The sequence below is a fragment of the Castor canadensis genome, chromosome X (assembly GCF_047511655.1).
Source record: "Castor canadensis chromosome X, mCasCan1.hap1v2, whole genome shotgun sequence".
In the NCBI taxonomy this organism is placed as follows: domain Eukaryota; kingdom Metazoa; phylum Chordata; class Mammalia; order Rodentia; family Castoridae; genus Castor; species Castor canadensis.
The window spans coordinates 101,499,711-101,523,853 of record NC_133405.1 but is presented as its reverse complement, the minus strand read 5'-3'; the positions used below and the strand labels follow the sequence as shown (position 1 = coordinate 101,523,853).

Sequence of the window (24,143 nt, the reverse complement as noted above, 5' to 3'; positions counted from 1 at the left end):
GTTTTTGTTTGGATGACCTATCTATTGATGATAATGGGGTGTTAAAGTCTCCCACAACCACTGTGTTGGCATTTATATATGCTTTTAGGTCTTTCAGGGTATGTTTGATGAAATTGGGTGCGTTGACATTGGGTGCATACAGATTGATGATTATTATTTCCTTTTGGTCTATTTCCCCTTTTATTAGTATGGAATGTCCTTCTTTATCTTGTTTGATCAATGTAGGTTTGAAGTCTACTTTGTCAGAGATAAATATTGCTACCCCTGCTTGTTTTTGGGGGCCATTGGCTTGGTAAATCTTCTTCCAGCCTTTCATCCTAAGCATATGCTTATTTCTGTCAGTGAGATGAGTCTCCTGTAAGCAAGAAATTGTTGGATCTTCTTTTTTAATCCATTTTGTCAAACGGTGTCTTTTGATGGGTGAATTAAGTCCATTAACATTAAGTGTTAGTACTGATAGGTATGTGGTGATTCCTGCCATTTAGTTGTCTTATGTCTTAGTTATTTGAAGGTTTGATTGTGTGTACCTAACTTGATGTTACTCTCTACTGTCTTGCTTTTTCTTTTCCTGTGGTTTTGTGCTGCCTGCCTTTTCATGGTTAAGTTGGTTGTCACTTTCTGTGTGCAGGATCCCTTGCAGAATCTTTTGTAATGGTGGCTTTGTGGTCACATATTGTTTTAGTTTCTGCTTATCATGGAAGACTTTTATTGCTCCATCTATTTTGAATGATAGCTTTGCTGGGTAGAGTATCCTGGGGTTGAAGTTATTTTCATTCAGTGCCCAGAAGATCTCACCCCACACTCTTCTTGCTTTTAATGTTTCTGTTGAGAAGTCTGCTGTGATTTTGATGGGTTTACCTTTGTATGTTACTTGTTTTTTCTCTCTTACAGCCTTCAATATTCTTTCCTTAGTTTCTGAACTTGTTGTTTTAATGATGATATGTCATGGAGTAGTTCTATTTTGATCTGGTCTGTTTGGTGTCCTGGAGGCCTCTTGCATCTGTATGGGAATATCTTTCTCTAGATTTGGGAAATTTTCCGTTATTATTTTGTTGAATATATTACGCATTCCCTTCGCTTGCACCTCTTCTCCTTCTTCGATGCCCATGATTCTCAAGTTTGGTCTTTTGATGGAGTCAGTGAGTTCTTGCATTTTCTTTTCACAGGTCTTGAGTTGTTTAATTAATAGTTCTTCAGTTTTTCCTTTAATTACCATTTCATCTTCAAGTTCTGAGATTCTGTCTTCTGTTTGTTCTGTTCTGCTGGATTGGCCTTCCGTTTTGTTTTGCAGTTCTGTTTCATTCTTTTTTCTGAGGTTTTCCATATCCTGGCAGTTTTCTTCTTTATTGTTGTCTATTTTTGTCCTGAGTTCATTTATCCATTTATTCATTGTGTTCTCTCTTTCACTTTGGTGTTTATACAGTGCTTCTATGGTTTCCTTTATTTCTTCTTTTGCTTTTTCAAATTCTCTATTTTTATTGTCTTGGAATTTCTTGAGTGTCTCCTGTACATTTTGGTTGACCCTATCCAGTATCATCTCTATAAAATTCTCATTGAGTACTTGTAGTATGTCTTCTTTTAAATTATTCTTGTTGGCTTCATTGGGTCCTTTGGCATAATTTATCTTCATTTTGTTGGAGTCTGGACCTGAGTTTCTGTTCTCTTCATTCCCCTCTGGTTCCTGTACTAATTTTTTGCTGTGGGGAAACTGGTTTCCCTGCTTTTTCTGTCTTCCCGTCATTGTCCTTGGTGTTGTTACTGTCCCTGTACTGTGTGTAATTAAGTATTTTCTAGCTTGTAATAATAACAATGGTAATATTGAGAATGGAAGAGTGAGCTGAGATGGAAAGCAAGAAGTTAAAGAAAAGGGGAAAACAAATATACAGACAAGAGGGAGAAAGCAGAACAAGGTATCAGACAAGAGAGTTTCAAAGGTATAAACAGGGAGTGTTAGTGTACTAATTGACAGTAAGCTGAACAGACATTAGAGAGACAGAGAGAGGATTGAAAATCAAAGATAAAAAAAATAAAAAATAAGTAAATGAAAGTAATATCTCTATATAAAAATGAATTAAAATAAAATGGAAAATAGAAAATTAAAAAAACAAAACAACAAAAAAAACCCCAAAAAACTTCCAAGTTTATATGCAATGCAGTTTCAGTCTTAATAATTTGGGTGTCCGTCTCAATCTCCAGCCCTGGAGTTGGTGCCTCAGATGTTGTTCTGTAGTTGTCTCATCAAAGGGGATGCATAAAGTAGAACAAAACTACACACTGACACATACACACACACACACAGACACACACACACACACACACACAAAAGCCCCACCAAGTGTCCCAAGTTCAAATGCAATACAGTTTCAGTAAGTTTTTCAGCTTGCAGGTGTAATTCGGTTGTTCTCTCATCAAAGGTAGGGAGAAAAAGAAAAAAAAGCGTCTGGAGACAGTTCTGAGCGTGGTATCTGCAACTGTGGCTTGCCTGCCTGCTGCTCTCAGCCTGTAGCTGGCGGCATTATTTATGCAGATCTCTGGGGTGAGCTAGCACTCACCTGGTCCCACAGGCTTTGTTTTCTCAGAGTTCTCCTGTGCGGGAGCCTCTGCTACAGGCTTTCCCCTTTCCAAGCACTGGGAAAGGTGACACTGCACCCCCGTTGTCAGGCCTGCGTGTTTATTTACAGTTCATGTGGGAGGTGGGTCTTCCCCCCTCTCCTCTGAAGTTTTCCTCCCACTGCCACTTTCAGAAGCTTTCCTGCTCCTGCTTACTGGGCGGTGCTGCTGCTCCTGCCGGCCGCCATGTTTGTTTACAGTTCACGTGGGAAGTGGGTCTTCCCTCCTCTCCTGTGGAGTTTTCCTCCCTCCTCCACTCTCACAAGCTTCCCTGCTCCTGGTTGCTGGGCGCGCGCCCCGCTCCCGCCAGAGCCTCTCCGGCCTGCCCGGCTTGTTTATTTACAGTCCCGGGAAGGATTCCCTTCCCCCAATCTTCAGCGTTCAGGGCGCCCCACCCTCTTTCCAGCGTGTCTTAACTGTTCTTATTGCTTATTACTCAGTTTCTCTTTTTTTTTTCCCCCGGGTGGAGGTCAGTCTGTCCAGGGGGCTATGCTGCTCTGGCCCAGGCTTGTCTGTGGGGGTACCGCGGTACCGCGAAGCTCACCTGGTCCGCGTCTTCCCAAGCCGTATGGGCGCCGGCCACTGGCGGCCCTGGGGGCCCTCCTCGTTTCTCCGTTTAACGTGAAGTGGAGATTCTCTGCACCGGCTGGAGATGTGGAGGAGTCAAAGTTATGCCTTTTCTCAGTGATTATGCCTGCAAAGTGTGTCTCCAGCGTCTCTCCAAGATTTCACTATAGGAGGCTCGCTTTCTGCTTCCTACCTCTAGCCGCCATCTTGGAATCCTCCCCTCATTTCTCATTCTTTTTATAGCTGAATAAAATTCCATTGTATATAAATACCACATTTTCTTTTTTATAAATTATTGTTCTGGGGGTACATTGTGGCATGTACAAAAGTACTTACTTATCAACTGTATCAGGCTTGAATTCACCCCCCCATCATTCTCCTTTACTCCCTCTCCCCACATTCCTTGAATAGTTTCAAGAGGTGTCATTTTTCCAATTACATACATAAATACCACATTTTCTTAATCCATTCATCACTAGGGGGGCATCTTGGCTGTTTCCATAGCTTAGTTATTGTGAATAGTGCTGCAATAAACATGGGTGTGCAGATGCCTTTATTATAACCTGACTTATATTCCTTTGGGTAAATCACTAGATTTGCTGGATCATATAGCAGTTCTATTGTTAGTTTTTTGAGGAGCCTTCATACTGTTTTCCATAGTGGTTGTACTAATTTACATTCCCACCAACAGTGTATGAGGATTCCTTTTTCCCCACATCCTCACTAACATTTGTTGTTTGTGTTCTTGATGGTAGCCATTCTAACAGGTCTGAGGTGGAATCTTAATGTGGTTTTGATTTACATTTCCTTTATGGCCAGGGATGGTGAGCATTTTTTCATGTGTTTTTAACCATTTGGACTTCTTCTTTTGAAAAAGTTCTGTTCAGTTATTTTGCCCATTTCTTCATTGGGTCATTGACTTTTTGGGAGTTTAGTCTTTTGAGTACCCTGTATATTCTGTTTATAAATCCCTTGTCAGATGTATAGCTAGCAAAAATTTTCTCCCATTCTCTAGATGGCCTCTTCAGTCTGGTGACCATTTCATTTGTTGTGCAGAATTTTTTAAATTTCATGCAGTCCTGTTTGTCAATCATTTCTCTTACTTGCTGAGCCATTTGAGCTCTATTTAAGAAGTCTGTTAATTCCAGTATATTCCCTGCTCTTTCCTGCACTAGCTTCAAAGTTTCAGGTCATATATTAAGGTCCTTAATCCACAAGTTGATACTTATATAGGGTGAGAGACATGGATCTAGTTTCAGTTTTCTGCATATAGATATCCAGTTTTCCCAGCAACATTTGTTAAAGAGGCTGTCTTTTCTCTATCATATGTTTTTGGTGCCTTTGTCAAAAGGTGGGTATATCAGCATGATTCATATCTGGGTCTTCTATTCTGTTCCACTCGTCTTCATGACTGCTTTTTTACCCCCAGTACCATGCTGTTTTTATTGCTTTTTATTTTTTTTATTCAAACTGTAGTACAGTTTGAAGTCAGGAATTGTGATACCTCCAGCATTCCTCTTTTTCCTCAGTATTGGCTTGGCTGTTTGTGGTCTTTTATGCTTCCAAGTGAACTTTAGGGTTGAATTTTCAATCTCTGTGATGAATGTCATTGGGATTTTGATGGGGATTGCATTGAACATGTAGATTGCTTTTGGTAATATAGCCATTTCACAATATTGATTCTGCTAATCCATGAGCTTGGGTGATCATTCCATATTCTGTAGTCTTCTTCAATTTTTTTCTTCAATAGTGTATAATTTTCATTGTAGAGGTCTTTCAATTCCTTAAGTTTATTCCTAGGTACTTTTTTTGAGGCTGTTGTAAATGGAATTGTTTTCCTATATTCTTTCTCAGTCTGTTCATTGTTGATATGTAGAAAGGCTACTGATTTTTGTAAGTTGATTTTGTATCCTGCTACTTTGTTGAAGGTATTTATGATGTTTAGGAGTTGGGAGTTTGTTGGTGAAGTTTTTTGGGTCTTTTAGGTGTATGATCATGTCATCACAAATAGGGTAGTTTGACTTCTTCCTTTCCTATTTTTTATTCCTGTCTTATTGCTTTGGCTAGGAATTCCAAGACTATGTTGAATAAGAAAGGAGAGAGTAGACACCCTTTTCTCATTCCTGACTTTAAAGGAAATGGTTTCAGTTTTTTCCCATTTGATATGATATTGGCTATAGGCTTGTTACATAAAATCTCTATTATGTTGAGGTACAATCCTTCCATTCCTAGTTTCATTAGAGCTTTTATCATGAAGGGATGTTCAATTTTGTCAAATACTTTTTCTGGATCTATTGAGATGATCATGTGATTTTTGTCTTTGCTTCTGTTAATATGTTGTATTACATTTAATGATTTGTGTGTGTTGTACCATCCCTGCATCCCTGGGATGGAACTGACTTGATCATGGTGTATGATCTTTTTAACATGATGTAGAATTCAGTTTGCCAATATTTTATTGAGGATTTTTGCATCTAAGTTCATTAAAGAGATTGGTCTGCAATTCTCTTTTTTTGTTGTGCCTTTGTCTGGTTTTGGGATGAGTGTAATAATGGCTTCAGAGAACAAGTTTGGCAGTGTTCCTTCGCTTTCTATTTCATGGAAAAGTTTGAGGGAGTGTTGGTAACAGTTTTAAGGGTCTGGTAGAATTAGCAGTGAATCCATTAGGTCCTGGACTTTTCTTTTTTGGGAGACTCTTTATTGCTGTGTCAATACCTTTTCTTTTTATAGATCTATTTAGAATTTATATCCTCTTGGTTTAATTTTGGATGGTCATGTGTCTAGAAAATTTTCTATTTCTTCTAAATTTTCCAATTTATTTGAATATAGGTTTTCAAATAAATCCCTAATGATTCCCTGGATTTCCTTGGTGTTTGTTGTGCACTCCCCTTTCATTTCTGATTTTACTAATTTGTGTCTTTTCTTTCCTCATTTTAGTCAGATTTGCTAGGGGTTCATCAATCTTATTTATCTTTTCAAAGAACCAGCATTTTGTTCATTGATTCTTTTTACATTGTTTTTTGGTTTCTAATTTGGTGATTTTGGCTCTTATTTTTGTTATTTCTGTCCTTCTTTTAGTTTTAGGTTTAGCTTATTTTTATTTTTGTAGGAGTTTGAGATGCAGTATTAGGTCATTTATTTGAGATATTTCTGTATTTTTAATATATGCATTCATGGCTATAAACTTTCCCCTTAGGATTGCCTTTGCTCTGTCCCATAGGTTCTGATAGGTTGTGCTTTCATTTTCATTAAATCCCAGTAATTTTTTTTATTTCCTCCCTTATTTCTTCAATGACCTACTGATCATGGAGCAACATGTTGTTCAGTCTCCAGGTGTTTGAGTATTTTCTGTTGCTTCTTTTGTTGTTGAGTTCTAGTTTTATTGTGTTGTGGTCAGACAGCATGCAGGGGGTTATTAAATTTTTGTTATATTTGTTAAGATTTGCTTTTTGGCCCAAAATATGGTCTGTTTAGGAGAAAGTTCCATGGGCTACTGAGAAGAATGTATATTGTGCTTTTGCAGGATAGAATACTCTGTAGACAACTGTCCGTTACATTTGATGTATTGGTGTCATTCAATACTCTGTTGATTTTTTTTGTCTGGATGATATATCTATTGGTGATAGAGGAGTTTTGAAGTCTGCCACTACCATTGTGTTGGGTTTTATCTTGTTTTTTTTTTTTTTAAAGTCCAGCAGTATATGTTTAAAGAAGTTAGATGCACTGACATTGAGTGCATATAGGTTAACAATTGTTATTTCTTCTTGATGTCTTGTTCCTTTTATTAGTATGAAGTGACCGTCTTTATTTCTTCTGACTAATTTAGGTTTAAAGTTTACTTTATCTGATGTAAGTACTCCTGCTCCTGCTTGTTTTCAGGAGCCATTAGCTTGGTAAATCTTTTCCACCCTTTTACCCTAAGCCAGTGTTTGTTTCTGTCTATAAAATGGGTTTTTTGTAAACAACCAAATGCCAGGTCTTCCTTTTTAACCCAGTTTGTCAATCAATGTCTTTTGATGGGGGAGTTGAGACCTTAGCATTCAATGTTAATATTGAGAGGTATGTGGTGATTCCTGCCATTTAGTTGTGTAAGGGTTTGTGTGCATGCAACTAATTCTATTCTACCCTCTAATTACTTGTCTGGTCTTCTCTTGAGAGTTAATATTTCCCATTATTTCATGGCTATGATTGCTTTCATCTTCTCTGTGTAGGATTTCTTTCAGAATTTTCTGGAGTGTTGGTTTAGTAGTCATGTATTGTTTTAGTTTCTGTTTATCATGGAAGGCTTTTATTCTTCCAATTTTGAATCATAGCTTTGTTCAGTACAGTATTGTAGGATTGCAATTGTTTTCTTTTAGTGCTTGAAATACCTCACTCCATGCCCTTCTTGCTTTTAAGGTTTCTGTTGAGAAATCTGCTATCATTTTGATGGGTTTACCTTTATACGTTATTTGATTTTTCTCTCCTATCCTTCGGTGTTCTATCCTTGTTCTCTGTGCTAATTGTTTTAATATAATATGCTGTGGAAAGGTTCTATTTTGGTCATGATGTCCTGAAAGCTTCCTCTACCTGAATGGGCATCTTTTTCTTAAGATTTGTGAAATTTTCTGCTATTATTTTTGTGGAATATATAATGTGTACCTTTAGCTTGCACCTCTTCTCCTTCTCTGATGCCCATGATTCTCAGGTTAGATCTTCTGATGGAGTTGCAGAGTTCTTTTGCAGCTTTTCAGTCTTTTGTCTAAGTATTCTTCTGTTTTTTTCTTTAATATTTATTTTGTCTTCAAGCCCTGAAATTCTGTCTTCCACTTGTTCTAGTCTGCTGGAGTGGCTTTCAACTATATTTTTTATTTGACTTAAGGAACTTTTTGTTTCCATGGTTTCTGTTTGACTCTTTTTTTTTTAGACTTTCCATATCTTTGTTAAATTCCTCTTTATTCATTTATCTCTTTTGTTTATAATTTCCTTCACTTCATTTCAAAGTTTGTTGAAATCTTCTTTGAGTTCAGAATTTAGTTGTTTCTGTGTCTTCTCAGGTATTTTTAAATCTGTGTTCTCTTGGGATTCATTGAGTTGTTTTTGTATGTCCTCTTTAAGCTCATTAAACATTCTTATCATCAATCTTCTGACCTCAGCAACTGAGGGTTCATCCCCTTCACTTTCCACCATATCCTCTATTGTGTTATCATTAGCCTTTTGAGGAATCATATTCCCCTGCCCTCTTTTTCCCCCATGTTTCTATTTTGAGCTTTGCTTATGTGTTCTTGATTAGTTGGAAGTTTTAATCACCTGTTATCTTTCCCTTGACTTAATTTCTATGTTCTGGCCAGCTTAGTTGTTAGCTAGGTTGTTGTACTATATCTGTTCATGGGCCTGGAAGTATAACTTAGCAATAACAAATTCACAGATTCAATGCTGAGCCAGTTATTTAGATAATATATAAAACCCTTGGCAATACTCTCTATAAACAGTGGGTATTTGGGTATGTTTGGATAAAGATTGATACATAGACAATTAAAATGATGGCGCTAGAAGAAGAGGCAAGGAGGGGGAGATAGGACAAGGGGGGGAAGAGGTATGAGGTGTGGCAGCTATGGGTAATAAGGCCCTAATGTGTGTAAAGGTGTAGTTCAGTCACTGTGATGGTGGGTGCTATAGTCAGGGATTACAGAGGGATAAGAAGGATGGGATAATATGTGAAGTTGTTATAATAGACTACTCAGTGAGTGGTTAGTAGTGTGGAGGAGGTAAGGACATTGGGGTGAAAAAGAGGGGGAAGAGAGGAAGATAAGGGGAAGGAAGGAAGAGAGAAAAGGAGAAAAAATAGGGGGAGAGAAAGGTAAATGGAAAAGGAGATAGGTAGCAATAAAAAAAAGAAAAAGAAAAAAATGCATTTACTGTCCAAATTTCTTCCTTGTTATTGAGAAGAGTGGGTTTTCTCTCAGTTCAATGAGTGCTCTGGGTTCTTCCCTTAGATTTCTAATCTGGGTGCTGTCCCTTCTAACAGGAGCTTTCTATGGTCCCTACCACTCCTTAAGGTTGGTATTCTGGTCTGGGTGAGAATTGATGGTGCCCCTCTCTACCAGTCAGCTTTGGCAGGGAGATCTGCTCAGGGTGTTTCAACCTAGGTTCTTCTTTGGGAGGATGGGCTGAGTCAGCTTGCTTTTTTGTAGGAGCATTCTCCATAGTGGTTCCATGAGGAGCTGGTGTGTGAGTAATCACCAGTCCCTTCTGCCCACAGGGCAAACCTGGGAACTAGAATCGAGCTTTTTAGTTGACTGCTTTTTTTCTGGGAAGACTATTAGTTTCAGCTCACTACCAGCTTCTCCAAGGTGGCTAAATGTGTTTCTATTTTCTCCAGACTCCGGCTTGACCACCCCACTCCCACACAGGCTGGATCAGCTCAGCACTCTGCCCCACTCCCACAGGTAGAGGTGAAATTTTCCCCCCATTTCTTAGGCCACAAGCTTTGTCCAAGAGGGTTGCAATATGCCCACAAGCTACACTGGACTCTGTGGTTCCCTCCAGAGCAGATGGTGTGGCATGCTCACCTAGAGGGGTTACAGTTTCACTCGGTGGTACTGGAAATCAACCAGGGCTGGCACAGGTAGGCAGCAGTCAGAGACTCTGTGTCCACTAATTTTGGTGAGTTCAAGACATTCCAGGTGCTTGCAGAATGAGTTCTGCATTTCTCTGTGTTGAGTTTTTGCTTTTTGGGGAGAGGAAAAAAATAGCAGCTCTCAAGAGGATGGGCCACCTTAGCTGCCAGTCTTCAGCACCTGGGCTTCCAGGGCAGTTATGTGCTATAAAAAGCTAATTTAAAGGTCAGTCATAGTACATTATGTTCCCTGTATGTATTGATGATATCTTACTTGTGAAAAAGCCAGGTTACCTGATCCTTGCTACCATGAATCTGAAGTGTTTTTTTGGAATTGGCAGTGTTCCAGGGTCTATCTTAACTTTAGTGTGAGTCTTGTTCCTAGCTCATGGGATTAGTCATTTGTAGACTTAGTTGAGTCTTTTGGTTCTTGAACTTTCTTTACTCTGGTAGGATCAATCTAGTTAGTTGTATCACATAATTTAAGGGAAGAATGAGTGGTTAGTAAGATTAAACAAGTCCCTGTCCAAATTGGAGTATGCTAGTGCTGAGAGGACCCTGACTTCCAGGTTTTTAAAAGTACCCAGTCCACTAGTTCATGGGGTTGTAGTCTTATTCCTGTAGGAGAAAAAAGTTTCACATTTGCATATGTGTTATGAGTCAACTGCACCTTCCCTATATTGATTATATTTTATTGTCTGTTCAATTTCTATATCAGGGTGTACTTTTGAGCTATTTGCCCTAGAATGGACCTTCCACACAGTACTCCAAAGGTGTCAAGCATAAGCTTCCTTTGGGGGGAAGCGCTGATGTGAGTCAGAGCAAGAGGTAAAGGTTTTAATCAATTTCCATGAGCTTTTTGACACAGTTTGGCCAAGGTAACCTTAAATGTAAGGTTGACTCTTTGCATTTTTCCAGATGCCTGGGCTGTCTATGCTGCAGGGCGCCTCCAATGTATTCCTAGCATCTGGGAAATTCCACCCAGTATTCTTGAAATAAAAGTGGGTCTACTGTCACTTTGGATAGACCAGGGTAACGCAAACCTGAAACTCATTTCTTTTAAAATTCCTTTTATAACTTCTCTGGCTTTTTCTGTTTTGTAGGGGAAGGTTATCCACAAAACTCTGAGATATTTAAATCCTCCTGGGATGGTTGGCATTACGTAAAATCCATTTGTCAGTGCTCTCCAGGCAGCATGCTTTTAGCTTGTATTGCCCTTTCAAATGCGGGTACAGGTGGTTTCATTTGAAAGTTATTTTTCTGGCAGTACACACATGCTCCTGTTAGTTTAGCTATGATCTTTAAATTTGGGGTCTTTGTTAGTCAAAGAAGCTAGTTGTACACTTTCTTTTTCATAAGTTAAACTATGGGCAATTTAATAATTGCTTAGGCCACATTTTCTAACAACCAGACCTTTCCTTGCTTGTCTATTGTCTATCCCCACTCCTCACCCCCTAAGAGGGGAGACATTTGAAAGCCTGTCCTTTTTGCATCCCTCTATGTCTTCCTCCACATAGCAAGGAACAAGTTTGTAGAGAGGCAGGGAAAGGATGAAAGGCAGCTGCAGAATCTCTCTGGACAAAGCTGCCTATTTGGCTGCAGTGTTGCCTGTATGGTTTCCTTTTGTTATTTCTGAGTCTACCTCTGATGACCCCTCAATTGTACAACTGCTATTTTCTTAGGGCCATTTACTGCCTGAATCAGTCTTTTCCATATTAAATTTTTTTGTTGATGGCATTAAGAAGATGTCTCCCTTTTCATATTACACTGCAATCATGGATCACTGAGAAGGCACATCTGGAAACTGTATATACAGTTAATTCCTTCTGGTTTCTAATCCCAGTTCCCATGGCAGGGTTATTATCTCAGTCTTTTGAGCTGAATTTCCAGGGATGAGGGTGTTGGTGGGGCATTGTATCAGTGGTCTCAAAGAGACCACTGCATAGCCAGCTCAACTATGATCATTAACTGTAGAATTGTTCCTGCCTATAAACCATAGTTTTTAGCATTTGGCATGGGCTCACTCTGAAGGTCCTTACTGCTTGAGTGTACCTTATCTACTAGTTCTGTACAGTCTTTTGATATAGGCAGTAGAATGACTGGGCTAAGTGTATGGCAAGGTTTCAGAGTAAGATGGGGCATCTAGCAACTGAGCCTCATACTATAACAATTCAGCTGTTTATCAGCCAACTTTGACCTTTTGTCTCCAGAACATTGGAGACCTCTCATTGGCTGCCCTATAGTTTAGCAGGTTTCTTTCTAAGAGGGAAATGGGGCACTCAGGAACATATAGAAATGAGTGCTTTAAAACGTTTGAAACTACCTCACATGCCAGTGGCTTAAGAAACCATTTTGTTTCTCCCTTTGCTAATACCCCTCTTATGTTTATATTCTCCCTTGGACAGAGTGCCCTTTGCAGTTGTCAATAGACTATGTGGATGTAATACTGAGTAAAACTCAATGTTTATCTCCAGTTATATCTAAGGTAAACCAGAACTCCTTGAAGGAAATTTGGATTGTACTAAAGGGAACCAAACCCAGTCAGTTCTTATCTCCTATAAGAGGGAACAGAAAGCAGTCAGGTTGGTCCCCTACTTTCACTCTCTGAGGCTAGTTTGGGTTTTCCCTCTTCCTATGTCCTTCTTGCTTGTAAAATACTCACTGATAAGACCCCAACTTTACTGGTGGCCAACAGGTCCCATGCTGGGGCATGGGGACACTCTCCTGAGATGGCATTTTCCTTCCTTCTGGGCTATCTCCAGGGGACTGGAGGGTGACTGTCAATAAGGCAGCTTGCTTTCTCATATTTCTTCCTCTTTTGCAATATTTCTGTTGAAATCCTTAAAGACAATCTCTACCAGTTGAGAAAGGTTAGGCTGTGAACCAACAGTCAATTTCTAGAGTTTTTTGTGAATATCTGGGATATGAAGTAGGTTTTCAGGGCTATATAGCAATCTTTTATAAACTTTCTTTGGCTTGCTGAAAACTGTAGTTCTGTTCTATCCTTTTTAGTCATTTTCCTTTAGGACAAAATCTTATCATCTAACAGTTTTTAATGTAAAACCCTTTTTCTTTTTAATTTTCTCACCAAAAATACATCCATGCATTTATAATTTCCTCTGCATTTCACTCCCATATTTACTGACTCCTTTGTGGGCTGCTTTGATTTTTCTCTTAAATTTATGCTTTGAAATATCCTTTAGGAAATCTCTAGATTAGATGAAAATCACTTTTTTAAAAATGAAAGCATATATTTTATGTCTTTCTTAGTCTTTCTCATTAAAAACACATCTTAATTTTCTTCTTATATTCTTTGCCTATAAAAATATGTGTATTAATGGGAAGGTTTAACTCTTCATAACTTTAATTTTTATTGAGAACCTGGGAAGAGACCAATTTTGAATTGTTGGCCATTAATTGACAATTTAGCTTTACAATAGAACATATTTGTTAATAGAAGCAAATATATGCTATCTTTTTATAGAATTTAAGATGTTAAGAGTAAACTTGAATTTATATTTAGCAATTGATGATTCAGTATTTTAACTTACTTAGAAATAACTCATATTTTCATATATATCATGTAATATAATTTTTAGATTTTAAATTACCTGACACATAGAAAAAATTCTCATTTAAATTTACCTAATTTATTTACTTTTGATAGATTTTTCAGATTTCTCATGGAAATCAAGATATTAGACAAGCCTAGTTAGTACTTAGTTATTTATTTGCCAAATGAAAGCAAATAAATCCCAATGCTAGCAATCTAGACAAAAACATATGTTAACAATTTCAAAGACATCTTCATTTTTACCTTACCAACAAATGCAAATTAACTTATTTGTCAAAGATTTATCCAACTCATGTGAACTAAAACGCATTTGAGATAACTTAACAGTTTTAATTTATGTGATTTATCACTTGCCTATAAGCCCATTTGGTACCATGCACACAATATACACAAACGCAAGGCAGACATAACATACAGTACACACATGTACAGACATATATATCAGAATAGACCAAACCACCAAAGATTTTATAGCCTTCATTTAGATTCATCATTTGCCAGGATTTTTTCTGGTCATGGGTAAAGTCAACCATTTGCGAATAACTGAAAAAAACAAGCACTCCCCCAGCCTTTATGTTGCCTATGTTAGTTACCCCAAGGCCTGAAAAAAATGGTTAGTCAAAATCAAACTTCCTAATACTTTTCCCAGATAAAGTTTTGACTTTGGTATTTTACAGCATTGTAATTTTAAGAGTGTAAATCTGAGGGTTCCAGAATATGAAAACAAAACCAACCAACCAAAATAAACAAACGCTGCATTTCCCTCTGGAGCGCCTTTATCTTGATATGGGATCTGCAGAATGGAAATATTTTCCAACCTCTCAAACTCTAAATTGCCAGCAACCAGAACAGAGTTGTCTTCAAATCTCTCAGATCTCCTCTGAGGTTTTTATGATCAGACATCCTAAATAGCCTCCCCTTCAAAATGGGGACTCTAATCTCCAGAACCTCTGGCATCAGCTTGGACAGAGTTTATCTTTAAACACCCTGGACTTAGGGTAGAGACTCAACTTCAGACCTGTGCATGACCCTTGTGCATTTTTCTAATCTACCTAATCCTTTTGTTATCAAGACTCTATTAGTCAACCCAAGGGTCCAGTATCACTCATTAGCCTAGGGGAATTTCTGAACAAAGATTAAGAGTGACTGCCAAATTTGCACAAGAACATGATGGATGGCAATGCATAAGCACTGAGTCAGAGCCCCAAGAAGAAGCTCCCTTTACTGATTCAGAACTCATTTCTAGCATCATAGAAGGATTAGCCTGGTTTAGGCCACTTTTGTTTGCTGTTTATCTTATTGAAAATTGAAAAACAAAGACTCATTAGTCTTCAAGGGAAATGTCCCATCTGGGGAGTCCTCAATTTGTATTCAAACACAATGGGTTCTCCTCTTGTTGAGCACAAAGTCAATAAGCACAACCAGAAGATCAAAGAATGGAGAAGGATTTATTAACTGCAGCTCTGAAGTTACTAGAAAAGCAATGGCCTCCTCAAACAAAGAAGTATGGAGATTTTATTTAGGGTGTTCATACATATTCATATAGGAAAGCTTTTTAGGAGATGGCACATTCCCAAGCATGCTCAGTTTAAGATGTACATTACTGAGCAGTTTACGAAGGAAAGATGGTGGACATATCTGAGGTGTGCTTAGATCAAGGTTATGCAGCAGCACATGTTTGAAAGAATAAAACGGTGGACAGGAATACTTCTGGGCATGCTCAGCTTGCATCTTAAAGATGGCAGGCAGGAATGTCTCTGGGTATGCTCAGTTTTCTCCAAGAAATTTTACCTGAAAGAAAAGGAAAGGCCACTTTGAAGGTGCATTTATATAGGAGTTTCTCCCTAAAAGTGCCTGCCTTCTTTAGTGGTTATTATCCTCTGACTCAATTCAATTCTGGAAATAGTGTCAGTCTCCATGACTGCCTCATTTCCCACTTCTGTTGCCAATTACAAGTCCCAGGTTGTTTTGCTGTGCTTCTGATCAACTGGTTTATAAACCAAGATTCACATGGACCCCTCTTCTGGTTTGATTAATTTCTTAGAGCAACTCACAGTACTTAAGGAACACTGACGTTTGCCAGTTTGTTTTTGTTAGGCCTCAACTTGACATTGCTTATGCCATCTTAAACTTTGCTTGACCCTAGAGTTGTTTGGCTCCAGCAGAGACAGACTCCCCCATTGGAAACATCCTGTTTCCCAGCACCTGTACCAGAACACAAGACCCAGTTCCTTGACTATCCTTAGCGACAGACAATGGACAAGCCACAACAAAAAAAAATTCCCTCACTCTTGACAGGTCCTTCCTCTTCTATTATGCCCACGGTCTGTAAGTAATAGTGGGCTCTAGCATCTGCTGGAGACTCCCTACACAGGTTCCTTCTCCTTAATAAACCTGGGCTGACAGTGAGCCTTTTCTTCATCTCTCTGTGCTTTTCAGTCTTAACAGTTTTAACAGAGGTTATAAAGGATACAGCTGAAAATATGCACAAGGTGAGGATGAGAAGGGACACAGAGCACCCTTGCTGTCCCTGGGTGTGTCACACTCCAAGAAATTTCATGAGTTTGAGACAGGCTAGGTCAGGGATAGTCTGATACTGCTCCCCGTCATGGTTCAAGGGCTTCTTCCCCTAGCCCACAGGTGAGAGGAGCCAGGTGATGATGTAATGTCTCCCCACCTCCAAGTTCAAGGTGGTATAAAAAACGACCTACCAAGAGACCTCAGTCCTTCTTCTTCCCTTTCCTCACCTGGCAGAATAGTGACTCCCCTTCCCTCAATAAAGCCCCATCCACATGTTCTGCTTGGATTTTTCCATCTGGAGCACAAGGGTCAAGATCTTCTGAGAACAATGAATGCTGATAACATTTGTGGTGAGCCAGCCAGGAGGTTATAGAAAATGGATTTTTATATGTGGATATTTTAAATAGACAATTTAATTAGAGGTTTTATTATTAATGATTAATTATTTTTGTTTTAAAATTAATAAAATTTTGTTCCCTATAGCTCAAAGTAATATGTCAAATTCTAAACTTGTTTAAGGTCATTTCCAAACTATAGATCTGTAAATGACTGGGTTCTACAGGGTTTAGATTCTTGGCTTTCTAGGAAATAACAAAGCTCCTTTATGAGGAAGTCCACGATTTAATTACAACTACCTGGAGTGAACTGGACAATAACAAAGCCCCACAAAGCTTGGAGGTTTACTTACTGCTATTTGCCCTAGCCCAAGTAATCCTAAATTTAAATAAGCTTTTAAGACTAAAAGACAGGACATTATATTCTAAGAAAAAAATTCTACAACCTATGACTAATTATCCAAAACTATCAAGTGATATCACATCTGAGGAGACTAGCAAAACTTTTAAATCCCACCTTAACCTTGCTTCAATTTGGTCTTTTCATTAGCTCACCTAACTCATGGACACCTGTCTCTCAAGGGGAGATGTCTTTTATTCCTATAACAGATTGCTATTTTGAGCCTGTATGTTGCATGTATTCCGTTTGAGAGACACATTCGAAGAGACCATGTGGTCACTGGGAATGCTTCCACCATAATGGAGCTATCACATGTCCATAGCCATCTTGCCACTCCCTAGGAACAGGAAACTCATGGGTGATGCCATCTTGCCATCCTCTAGGAAAAACTTGTGGTTAAAATTCTCTAAATTAATATGTTTTTTATACATGTTATTTTTGATACATTAATCTGTTAAGGATTGGGCCAAGAAAAGAGTATTTATGTTAAAGATCTGTTATAAAGGGACATGCGATGGTGTGTGTGTGAGATCCTCCAAGGCTGATGTGTTGGACCTCAGCTAAAAATAAAAAAATGACATAATGACAAAAGTTGGCATCAAAGCCAACTTTTGAATCTGCAAGAGGTGGGAGAGGAAAGGGAGAAGATGATTTGAGCGAACTCTCAAAGCAGTATTTAAGCAGAGACCTTCCCTCTCACACAAGATAAAATACAAACTACTCAGGATGCCCCTGAAGAGGTTCATAACTGTTGACTTCAGGAGAGAGCTGGAAGAGAGAGAGAGAGCGCTGCTGTATGAGAAAAAAATGTGGATGGTCCAACCCAAGAACATACAATTTCCTCTTCATTGTCAAAGAAACCTTGGTTAGACCAGATTCCTGCTGCCAACCTCGATGCAGATGATCCTCTAACAAACGAAGAAGATGAAGATTTTGAAGAGGAGAGTGATGATGACACTGCTGTTCTTCTTGCAGAACTGGAAAGGATTAAAAAATAAAGAGCTGAGGAGCAGGCCAGGAAGGGACAAGAAAAAAGCAGAAGAAGAGAGGATTCGTATGGAAAATACTTTTGAGCAGAAACCCTCTCCTTAATCTCACTGGCCCATCCCAGCCTCAGGTCAACCTCAAAGTGAAAAGAAGGTAGGATGATGATGTTGTCTTCAAGAACTGTGCAAAAGGTGTGGATGATCAGAAGAAAGACAAAAAATTTGTAAATGATGCACTGAGATCTGAGTTTCACAAAAAGTTCATGGAGAAGTATATTAAGTAGTACAGTTTTATGTGCCTAATTAAAGACTGAAATAGTAAGGATCAGTTGGACTCCTGTTGTTTTTTTCTTTCCCACTGTATAAATCATGTATAGGTTCCCCTAATTTTAAGTTGTAACATATCTTCCTTTAGTAATACTGTATTTGATGGTGGACTTGAGAACAGTTTCCACAGTTTCCATTCTCTGACTGTTTCTAATCATATCTTTTCTTATTAATACAGAAAAAGGGAATCTGCTTGCAATAAATACTTTAATCTAAATAACCAAAAACATATCTGTTACAAATTACTTAAAAACCTAGCTAACTAATCTTCTAAAGATAATGACCAAGAAATGGTTTAAGAGTATACTCTAAATTAATGTAATTGCTTTATGTGTCATTGTGTGTTTTCTCTGTATGTCTTTTTCTACTACCAATTGTGGCCACTTAATTTTTACTTTTTGAGCTCATTATGCGTGTTTATATTTTTTGGAGTGCCTAGATCAAGACACACGTGTGTGTGTGTGTTTAGCTGTCTTCAGTATGGTTCTCAAACTGCTTTTATAAAGTTAATGTGCATGACTATCTCAAAGGTTCTAATCCCAGTCAGGCCTAATTATTCTCTGCCTAAGGACTAAAAAAATGTTTTTTATAAACAATAATCTCTATTTCATCCTATCATGAGTGTAATTTATATTTAACTCTTTTATAATTAGATTTATTGACCAATGTGTTCTCATAGATTGCTGTTATTAAAAGATGGTTTAATTTAATTTTCTTCCTAAGTCTTTTAAGGTATAAGTTTGCTAAGAGTTTTATTTAAAACTCTTATCTAAATTTGGGTTTTTACAGAGGTTATTTCAATATACAAATTTATGTCTTAAAGCTTAAAAGTTAGTAATTTAAAGTTTGCCTAAAAGTTTTCTAAGGTCAAAATTGAAGGTACCAATGTGTATTTAAAAATGGGTTTCTGTTTTATCAAAATACCTATCAAGATCTTTCGGTGCTGTAGGCTGATACAAAATTTTACCAAAACCAAACAAAAGCTCACCCTCCAGATGTAATAATATGCTTGCTCCCTTATCTCTGTTTCTGTATCTAATTATTTAAGACATTAATCTTAATTGGTTTATTATTAAAAATTATACATATTCTCCCATTTTTCTCAGTTTACAAGCTGACTTCAACCACAAATGATGGGTTTGTATCAGCCAACGTTACTTCGGTGCAACTTGCCAAATTGGCAAACTCTTCAGAACGACTATTCAGAAAAAGTTTAAGAGTACATGACCCCTGAGAGGTCAGAGTCCCCCAACTTCTCAGACAAACAAGTGGCATTCAGCTACACAAGACAGTTCAAAAAGACTGCACAAATGAGGGGACTTCTCTAGATACAGATAGAGTCAATTATGCCACACTTCTAAAAGTAACCAAAGCTGAGAGATTTTAAAAAGGGGCTCTTATGCATGTGCTCTAATATTTAAGCCTTGTAGGCTTCTGCAAAAGGCAAATTCATGTCTTTGGTCAAGGCCTTCTGTTTAAACAAAGGCAATATGACTTTCAGTGGTATCTAATTTTTGCTTAAGGACACTGTGAGTCTTTTTCTTGTACAGAACTAACTCATTAACTCTCTAATTCGACTAATACCTGCCCTGGGTATACCTGGCCCCTAATGTAGTCAGCCTTTAACTGTCCACTATAATAACAGTCCAAAATAAAGGGCCATTTAAGAATTAAAAATAGCTACAGGTATAAACACCTATAGACAAAGTAACCATAAAACTTTCTGTCACCTTTCAAAATTAATTTATCCTTCCTGCCACACCTGACAGGAAGTGCCTTCTGATGCTGCTATCATTATTGATGTTCAGGTCATGCCTTCTAAACCAGATTTATCTCTTCCAGGATAAAAGCCTTTAAAACCCAAACCATAACACGACAGGACTGTCAACTTCTGGAGGTGGATGAGATGCCCATGAGCAGTCTTGATCAGGCTGGACAAAGATTCACACAGCAAATAACACTGTTCAAGTCCCTGGGAACAGCGATAGGAAAGGGGCAACATTCCTGATAGGTAGGGTCTGCAACATTTTGTCAGCTGGAAGCACCCCTCTTCAGTAACCCCCCAAAAAGAATTTTTGGAATATTGTCCCTCAAGGGAAGTTTGAGGAAGGCTAGGATAGGGATAGTCTGGGACTGCTCTCCCTCTTGGCTCAAAAGCTCCTCGCCCTAGCCCACTGGTGAGAGGAACCAGGCGATGACATAATGTCTCCCCACTTCCAAGATCAAGGTGGTATAAAAACAACCTATCAAGAGACCCCGGTCCTGGTCCTTCTTCTTCTCTTTTCTCACCTGGCAGAATGGGTGACTCTCCTTCCCTCAATAAAGCTATTCTACCTTACCACATCCATGTGTTCTGCTTGGATTTTTCCATTTGGAGCACAAAGACCAAGATCTTCTGAGAACAATGATTGCCGTTAACAAGTTTAGCTATTTGGGAGCCTGCCTCCCCCCCAACCTAGTCCTCTTGGAGTTTTATGAAAGCTTCATTACAGAGAAATGCCATTGGTAATCAACTTAACTTTCATACTCTCTCCTCTCCCTAAATGATGGGGGGATGGACTGGGAAATAGCCATTATTTAATCAATGCTTTGATCTTTCCTGTGACCAGCCCCCATCCTGAAACCACCTAGGGTCTACCAGCCATAAGCCAATGATTAGCATATAAAAGGCACTTTGGGGATTCCTAGGATTTTAGGACTTGTGTGTCACGATATGAAATGAAGGCCAAATGTGTATTTCACAGTATCATAGTTGGTTTCCCTAGAAGAGCCTGCATCTGAATTCTTGCATGAATAATTTCTTGGGGAAAAGTAGACTAAGGAAAGCAGGATAAAGCAGGGAAACCTGGAGACTAGCATTAGCTCTGTCCTATGAAAAAACTTCTGAAACAAAATTGATCACAAAGTTGGTACTGCATTGAAGTATGAGATTGGCCTTTGTACCTCTCAGTTAGTTCATTTTTGGCCAGTTAATCATTGGCTGAGCTCAGCCTCTCAGTTGGGGGCGTCATTGCCAAGGCCTCCTGGATGAGGTGTTTCTAATTTGGTTGAGGGCAATTTTATTAACATATATTAATTGTACAAAATAATGGGTTTTATTGTGATGTTTTCATATATGCATATAGTATACTTTGATCATATTCACCCCTCCAGTAATCCTATCTTATCCCCCCTTCCTTCTTGTTCCCTTCCTATTCCTGAATTCTCAAATGGTAATTCTTCAGAGAAGGGGATAGCTGTGGTTTGTTATCAACCAATATCCACTGTCCCTGGAATTTGGGTGTACTAAGCAGTAAGGTAGGATAGGTACCAACAGCATTCGCTAAAGGCACATTCCATCTTTGTTTGCTTTTGTAATCCTGTAGTAGTTGTTGGGACTTCTGGCATACCTAGGCAGAGATGTAGGTAGGGCAAATCCAGAAACCAGAAGCCCTTGGACAACAGTGCTAAAACCAACTTGCTACTTTCTCTCCAAGAGCTCTCTACTTTCCTCTCCTTTTGTTACCAGATGAGGGATGAGGGGGTTCCCATCTCTTCCCAGTTTCCTACTTGAGATTCCCCCTAAATGGTGATTTGTATCTGTGGTCTTATACTTTCTGAGCAGGGGAAATACACATGGTTATTGTCTAGCAACTGCTAATCATTTAGACAATAAATTTGGGTGGCTAAGATGGGTGCTGAAACATAGAAATGTCATCTAGGCCTATATAAAACACAGGAAAAATAGGTGAGTTTTAGGACTCCCCTTTGCCAAACATGACTTCTATTCTGTCTGCACCTCTATCCATTCAAGGATCCTTGCAGTTTGTTAATATCTCACCTTTCTCCTTTCTTTTCTTTCCTTGTTCATGTATCCATCCATCCACCTACCCACCCAACAATTTGTCTTGCCTCTCTTCTGCCAATAAATGTATTGATTCCTATTTGGTCTTTCAAAACTGTATAAAGAGGGAAGGAGAGAAGGAAGAGACAGAAAGAAAGAGGCATAACTAAAAACAAAGTTGTTATTAGAGTTCACCTACTGAAAATTCTAAGTTGTGTTTTGATTAAAACCTAGCTTCATTAGTTTTTATTACCTTTTTTAATTTTCAGATTTTTGTAGTAGGTTTTAAGTCTTTTTTATAGTTTGAATCCTCTTTCTCACTCTTTTGCTTCCTGACTGCCATGAGGGGAGGAGCTTTCTCTGCTACATACTCCTACCCATGATGCACTGTGCTGCCATAGGCCCAAAGTGACAGAGCTATGAACCTCTGAAACTGTGAGCCAAAATAAACTTTTCCTTCTTTTAGGTTGATTAGATTATTTTGTCACAGTGGTGGAAAGTTGATTAGCTCAGTCTTCATCTGGGAAATCAGTGAAACATAAAAATGATATGACCATGAATGCAAATACTTGACAAAAAACATTTGATCCATGAATAATTGTGAAATATTTGTAGCCTTAATTTCTTTTGGAAACAGGCTAGTTTTTATAATAACAACTTGTCGAACCATACATACCATAAAATTCAGTCTTCTGAAATGTAAAACTCAGTGTTTTTCTTTTTAGCAATTCAGAATTGTGCAGCCATCACCACTACCTAATTCCAGAATGTTTCAATAACCACGAACACTTGTACATATTGCTGTTCCACACTGGCTCTTTGCTGCCCTCCCCCACCCCCATCCCTGTAAACCACTAATCTATTTTCTGCCTCTGTGGATTTGTATGTGAAATCATACAGTATGTTGGTTCTTTTACAAATGTTTATGTGGATGCATGCTTTTATATCTCTTGGGTATATAGCTAGGAATAGAATGGCTCAGTCACATGCTAAATCTGTCTACCAATTTGAGGAAATACCAAACTGTTTTCCAAAATAGTCAGACCATCTTATAATCTCACTAGTAATAAATGAGGATTTCAATTCTCCATATCCTCACTAATACTTGCTGTTATCTGTCTTTCTAATTTTTGTCATCATAGCAGTATCTCATTTTGGGTTTGATTTGAATTTCCTTAATATTGACCATTTTTTTCATGTGATCAGTAATTATTTATGTATTTTCTTTGAAGAAATGTCTACTCACATCAAATCTGTTGTCCATTTTGTGATTGGGTTATTTATTTTTAATCATTCAGTTGTAACAATTCTTTATATATTCTAGCTATAAGTCCCTTATAAGATACACGAGTTATGAAAATTCTTCAATTCTATGGGTTTTCTTTTCAGTTTTTGAAGATGTTCTTTGAGGTACAAAAGTTTTTAATTTTGGTAAAGTCCAATTTATTTTTCTTTTTTTCACTTGTGCTGTATGTGTCATATCTGAGAAAAATGCTTAATCCAAGGTAATGAAGACTTACCCCTATGTATTCTTCTCAAAGGTTTACAGGTATACCTATTATTTTTAGGCCTATGATTATAGTTAATTTTTATACATGTAGTGAAATAAGGGCCTACCATCATTTTTTTGCATGTGAATATCCATTTGTCTCAGTGATACTTTTTGAAAAGAAGTTTTTTTGCCCCATTGAATTGTCTTGGCACCTTTTTTGACAAATTATATTTTAAACAAATGTGTCAAATGTGAGAAAGGATAGTATTGACATATAATAGAAAAACCCATATAGAACTTACTGCTCAGGTCAATGGCCAAATGGATACCTTTAAAAACAGTCTGTTCACGTTTGTGGTTTTAACCTGTACAGTTTTCCACATGTAGGCATCACTTACTTAGAGTTTCACAGATCAGCAAGATGTTCCTTCTTCTTTCTAAAGATCTCAGTCCGAGCCTGTACTATTCTAGTAGGATCTCAAGTCTGTTATACCTAAAATAGGGACAAAATGTTGTCTGTTGTTGTATACATATGGAATAAAGTGATGAGGTAACATGCTTAGGAGACTTTATAGTATTTATAGGTGCCACATAAATATTAGTCCAACTCCTACTTCCTGAGCCCTCATCCTGATTGGCTCCAGTCACATAGTATATTACTATAGCTTTCTTATACTTGCTCCTCTGCCCCCACAGCATGGGCCTCCTGTAGGAAACTATTTCAGGGGAGTTTGCTCATGTATTGATCTCCAGCTGTGTTGGGAGGCTTTGGAAACTTTGGGAATGGAGCCTAGCTGGAGGAAGAAGGACACTGGGAGGGTGCCTTTGAAGGTTATACTGGGTCCCCAGTTTCCTCTTCTCTCTCTGCTTCCTGACCACCATGAAGTGAGAACATTCTCTGCCACATGCTT

The 24,143-nt window shown here is 38.2% G+C and overlaps 1 pseudogene; it reads left to right on the top strand.

Moving 5' to 3' along the window:
- Nucleotides 1-15,832: 15,832 nt before the first annotated feature.
- On the top strand, nucleotides 15,833-17,874 carry LOC109681016 (spliceosome-associated protein CWC15 homolog pseudogene; annotated as a pseudogene).
- The last annotated feature ends 6,269 nt before the right edge of the window (nucleotides 17,875-24,143 follow it).